Source organism: Triticum aestivum, chromosome 2B (genome assembly GCF_018294505.1).
Source record: "Triticum aestivum cultivar Chinese Spring chromosome 2B, IWGSC CS RefSeq v2.1, whole genome shotgun sequence".
Classification (NCBI taxonomy): domain Eukaryota; kingdom Viridiplantae; phylum Streptophyta; class Magnoliopsida; order Poales; family Poaceae; genus Triticum; species Triticum aestivum.
In genome coordinates, this window is record NC_057798.1 from 14,593,802 (window position 1) to 14,600,159 (window position 6,358).

A 6,358-nucleotide genomic window follows, 5' to 3' on the forward strand; every position below is an offset into this window, starting at 1 on the left:
TTGGTTTAGCTGATATGATATGGTGGGCGCTGGTATGGAGCCGACAAAGGAGATCACAGTGGTAGAGAAGGTGAAACACGGTGAATACTTCATCCAAGCCGCGTGGCCACTCGGAGAAGCTATTGAGGCCGTGTCGCCAACCAAGTGGCTCCAGGATGCGTGATTTAAATGGTAGCTAATCCCTCGCAAAAAGGTGCCTATGCCCTCGCAATAAGATGCATGAATGGTCCACGCCATCGCCAAATGTAGTCTTTTTTAATATTAATTTTCCTTTAGGAAATACTGAGTAAACGACATAGACAATCACATGGATACACTCAGACATCGTTTACTTTTAAACTAGTGTCGTGATGCTTTAAGATTGATAAAGTCACTATGGACAATCAGCTACCGATAGAAATGTTGCCTACACCGAACGGATGATTAGCTAAATGAGACTTACATATTGTAACGCCCCGGAACTTTTCCCTAACTAAAAAATGATTTTTAGTTTGGATGTTTTACTTTGCCATTTTCATAAATGGGGAATAAATAAACCTCCTTCTCTCGCATTGTTTCGGATTGAGACTTAACCCAGAACCATGGGGTGAAATACGGGTTTGGACACTAGTGGACCGGTGCCACAACCACCCTCCTAATTCCAAACCGACACAACTTTTTTTTGGAAAAGGAGGCAAAACCCCCCGGCCTATGCATTGATCGATGCATGCAGCCATCTTATTGACAATAAGAAACAAAGTCTTAGGGTCACTAGGAACCCAAAATCAAAGTGCCAAACAAAATATAACAAATGAAAAATGCCACATCCGGCGACATAGATCAGACTACGATGCCATCACAACTAATGTTTTTTTTATCAATTTCATCTGTGGATCAACACTTCGATCTATCTGTGGTTGACTCCCCATCATTTAATATGCTGTTTCTTAAAGGAGAGTCGCTATGTATGCAGAGCGGCTCTAGGTTCCAAGGATTTGATTAATTACCATGTCTGTTTAAACTGGTTGAAGGATAAGGTCATGTCATTCATAAAATACGCTTTTATTGTGTGATATGTCCATAATTTTGCCACACAGCCACTGGCGGCACCATTCCAATTTCGCCACCTCCTTCACATCTGATATTCCATTAGCACCAGTGAGAATCGATCACCATCCCCACAACTGGAGTAGGAGACGATAGTGTGGCAGATCCCGGTGCGGTTGTCCTAGTGGAGGTGCTACCCTGATGTTTGAAATGAGTGAAATCATATTCTTTTTTTATATAAATGAGTGAAATAAGTGTTTTGAAATGAGTATCAAGGTAGAAACCTGTCAGATGGTCTATATGTGTATTGAAAAGAAAAACGTTTCGCTCCTTAAATACCAGAATAGACTGCACCTATCTTCAAACCCCCATGAACAGCGGATCGTTTACTGCTATATTTACTTCACTCAAACTCTAAAACAAAAGGCAACAACCGTATAAACCACAGAAACAATGGGTAACAACACAACATCTACACGGGCACTCATGCTCTTCTTCCACTAGGAATATCTATATCCACTACCTCTGGTAACTAAACAATCTCCAGGCTCTATCCAGTTAAGATATATTATCTGCCACCTGACAGTTGAGAAGCAGAAATAATAGAATCAATAGTCGGCTTAAATGTTGCTACCGGCATTTTCGCGGGTAGGTTTGGCAGTGGCGCCTCAAACCGCAGCACGTTAACAGCCTGCTTAATGGATGGCCTTAGGTTGAGGTCAGGGTGGGCACACCAGAGCCCAACTACCATCACACACTCCATCTCACGGTCATCGAACATCATGCCGAGCTGCGGGTCTGCTGCATCAAGGATCCTTCCACCTCCAAGTGAATCCCATACCCATTGTACAAGGTGAATTACGTCCTCGGTTTCTTCACGAGCCACCGCTGGCTGCTTGCCACAAGCAATCTCGAGGAGAACCACACCAAAGCTATAGACATCAGACTCCGCGCTGGCCTTTCCAGTGACCATACACTCAGGGTCCATGTAGCCCAGCATTCCTGCAAGACCTGTCGTGTATGGTGCTCGTCCATGGTCGACGAGCCGCGCCAAACCAAAATCACCAAGCTTTCCGTGGAACGACGCGTCGAGCATGATGTTACTTGGCTTGATGTCCCGGTGCAGAACACATTGCTCCCAGTCCCGATGTAGATACACGACTGCTGATCCTAAATCGAGCACTATCTCAAGCCTATAAATAGCAATAAACAAAAAACTCATTAATATGGAGAGACACAAGGTAATAACCATTCATGAATATAGAAAGTGGCATATGAAATGAGCACTAAAAAAGCTGGCAAATGTAATGTAATTACCTGAGTGGCCACGATAATATAGTGCTTGAACTGTAAAGATGGGTGTCGAGGCTGCCATTGAGCATAATATCATAGACAAGTAAGAGCTCGTCGCCACAATGGCACCAGCCAATGAGTTGCATGAGGTTCCGATGCCTCAACTGGCTTATGATCTTCACCTCGGAGATGTACTCCTTCCTTCCTTGCTTGGAGCTCTTGGACACCTTTTTTATAGCTACCTCAACTTTTAGCTCCTTCAAAAATCCTTTGTACACCGATCCGAATCCTCCTTCCCCGAGCTTCTTCTCATCCGAAAAATTGTTGGTGGCAATGGCAAGATCGCTGTAGAGAAACCGCTTTGGCCCAGTCCTTTTCTCAAAGTCGTCTTCTAATGGATCACTGTCCAAAGCATCTACCTTTTCCTCTCTGGCCATGCGGTTTAGCCTCCGCCGTATAAAGAACCAAATCAAGAGATTCATGGAGATAATAACCATGACGACTGAACTAGCATACGCTGCAGCCATCAGTTGTGTCCTTCTACTGGTTTGGTGGGAAGAAAGTGGTGTAGCTTCTGATTCATCAAATTATGCATATATCAGATGACACATAATATATGTTTTATGTTGGATAATGGGGATTAGTTGACTTAGAGTCTCTTATATGTAATGTAAGTCAGATAGTGTTGGTCGTGTAAACATTTTTGCTACGCTTTATGCTCGGCAATGGCAGTGAGAGAGTAGATAACATTTTTTTTCCTCAAAGAAAAGGCCTTCTACAAATAAATGGAGATTTTCTTATATCTACAGCTAGTAATGCTACAGCTACCGACATTTACGGGGTTTTACGAGGTGTGTTTGGGCTGGTAAACTGTCACTAGACAAAGGGGAGGGAGGGGCCCCACCGACCTGAAATTTATGGATGGGGGCCGGGGGCATGTTTAGTTGGTTAGGAATGAGTCTGTATAAGCCTGTACGCCTAGCATATTTGATCTACAGAGGTACCACTAGGTGTCTAATCTAAGTGGTGTGCATGACTATATTTGATGCAGAGGCTGGGGAAAGTGGAACTATCGCTCTAATTGATGCAGTGTGGCGCCCTCGGCGGGACTGATTGGTATGTTTGCGCCGGAAGGAGGAGTGCCTCCCAACCTTATCTTGGTCATCTCCGATTGACGATGGTGACAAGAGCGATATTATCCCTTCATTAAATGTGTGGCTATGGATGAAGCCAACTTAATAATAGGTATTGAATTTATTTCTTGTAATTGTTTTGACCTTCGTCCGGGATTACTTGTAGTAGAAATGGATAAAAATGGATGTATGTAGAATTAAAATACGTCTAGCATCAATTTTTTCGACAAGTATTTCCGGACGGAGGGAGTAGTTATCTACGCTATGCACACTTCACAAACCCCTTGGTGTCTTACATCAACTTCAATAAGTAATTCAATAAAGGTGGCTAAATCTATGATAATTTTGATATGGAAAATGTTGGAAATAGGGCAAACCTTCGGCTGGTGGCGGAATGGTAATTTTGAGGTCGTCACCGATGCTGTACGCTACGTAGCAGCTGTAACCTTTGACGCCACCTTTGATGTTGTTGGGGCGGACATCCGAGAGGGCTGCCACGAATTCCGTAAGACAGCTGCTGCACTCGCTGGCGTTAAGGTCCCTGGTGCACTGCGCCAGGCCGTGCATCATCTGCGAGGTCCCGTTCACCGTGCACGGCATGCTCCCGTTGGCGAACCGCAGAGGCGAACGCGAGGCCTCCCACGCGAGCCGGGTGATGAGGTCCCACCTGGTGGCGTTCATGCTGGCCGGGTCGGCGATGTGTTGAAAGCGATGCTGAGGTCGGCGACGGAGACGAAGGCCCGGTTGGAGTAGCGGAAGACGCACGCGTCATAGGCGCCCTTCATCTCCCGGTTGAACCGGCACGATAGCTGTATCCCGGCGGCCGCCGTGTAGAGGCAGTCGTGGCACGCGGTCCAGCTGCTGTCCGCGTAGCATCCCATGAGGCCGAACACCTCGTCGGGCGCTTCGCCGGCCGTGCCGGCATAGAAGCCGCGGTTGCTGATGGCGCGCCACGGGAGGTCGCCGAACAGAGCGAGAAGGTTGAACCGGTACTGGCTGTCCGCCGCGTGGTTGTCCGTGGTCGAGCAGTAAGGATACAGCGGGAAGTACGTCTGCCCCTCTGCTTCTACAGACACGGCGGCAACGGCGAGGAGCAGCAGGAGGAGGAGGAGAAGGCGACGTGGAGCCATGGCTATCGGTCGCGTAGCAGCTGCAGCTAGCTCTGTACCCACGGCTCGCAGCGCCTACCTAGTAGGTACTCCCTCCGTCTCTACATCCTTCTTTATCCATTTTAATGACAAGTATTTTCGGACGGTGGGAGTATATAGTACTGATACTATATGTCACTGCATCGTTCGTGATTCGTGGGTCGCAAGCTGACCTTTAAAATCTGACGCACGTGAATGGCGGGCAGGCTGCCGGCCGGCCTATCCGTGGGGAAGAAATGCTAGAGCCCGCCACGTGTCTCCAAAGGCAGATCGACCGGAACTACTTTGACGAGGGCATGCAGTGGTAGAATAACTCGTATTTTCCATCCGTCCAAAAATAGGCCGGCTGGGGCTTCTGGTGGAACAATGGAAAATAGTTCCCAGTCTGTGCACTAGGTTGGTGCAACTCAGTTCCAATAGGCCTCCATATAATATTGCGAGCAGCATCATCATCAAGTCAGTAGTTCACTAGTCCAGGCAAAGCATTGAGAAGGGTTGCGATGATCTATACCACAAGGAGGTGAGGAGCATTACCACCAAGTATTATTGTAACAAATAGGGAACACTTAGAAGTGATCAATATAGTAGAGTGGGTCTTGAGTCACGAGCTTTTTGTTCAGTGTTGCATGTTTTATCAAAATGGCCACTACCATTAAATTCCACCTGACTCAAACATTGCCAATGAACTGACATGCTCATGATCTGCATTGACTAGTGCAGAATGCTAATAAGAAGACACATCTATCGCACAGCTTTGGACCGAACCATGTGCGATGCACACATCACACACGCCAGGAAAATAAATTTGTGCTCCAGAAAACAAAACTAGTCTTATTGCACATGAGTCATATAATACCGGAATTGTGTGCATTATGTGGCGAACGATTTGTTTAAATAAATTGTATTGACGATTGCAAGCATCACACACGTTGGATAACATCACAATGTCTGTGAAGTTCCGCACACAGTTTTGTAAGTGCAACTCGTACGCGGCAACTCGCGCCAACACATACGATTGTGCGATGAGAATTGTGTGGTCTACCGGCACCCAATTGAGTTAATCAAAATGTGTGTGATGCTGATGATATCGTCATGGTTTTGTCTTGTGTATCGTGTGTCATGTGACATGCTCTGCCTACAAGAATAACATGTTCTGGTGGGCTTTGCTTGGGCTAGACCTTTCAAAATTAGTATCTCAAACAAACAAATCAGATTTCTAGCTAGCATCTCAGAATCAATTTTAGAAATTGAACTACCATGCAGCAAAATCTGAAGCCTGCGATTTTGGTGATTCCAGCGATTCCACACCTTCCCGCAAAAGAAAACGATTCGTTTTTTGTCCTTGCCCTTGTTTCATGTCAGAATTACAGCCAAAGTGCCACCGCAGCCCTCACCCGAGCGAACCGCCCCATCCACTCATCTCTCGTCTCTCCCGAGCTACTCACCCAGCCGCCACCACTCTCACCCATCTTCGTTGCCCGCCCCGTCCCAAGATGGTATGGCTGGGCAACGCACCAGGAACGGCCGCCGACTGCCTTCTACCCTTCCTCCCCGACCTCGCGGGTTCGTGGCCATGGAGATTTGTGGTATCCTGCTGCTCGCCGGCCAGATCCGGGTGAGGTGGTGCTCGCCGGCTAAGAAGCCACGTACGATGGTGGGGATGGTGCTCTGCAGCATAGGACCCACGTATGGCACTGGGAACGGTGCTCGGTGGCGTTGCTTTGGTCCGAGGTTGCCGTGATGGTCCTTGTTGCTTGC

General features: G+C 47.2%; 1 pseudogene; it reads right to left on the minus strand.

The window, feature by feature from the left end:
• Positions 1-1,594: 1,594 nt before the first annotated feature.
• LOC123039967 (L-type lectin-domain containing receptor kinase IX.1-like) lies at positions 1,595-4,582 on the minus strand (annotated as a pseudogene).
• Positions 4,583-6,358: the final 1,776 nt, after the last annotated feature.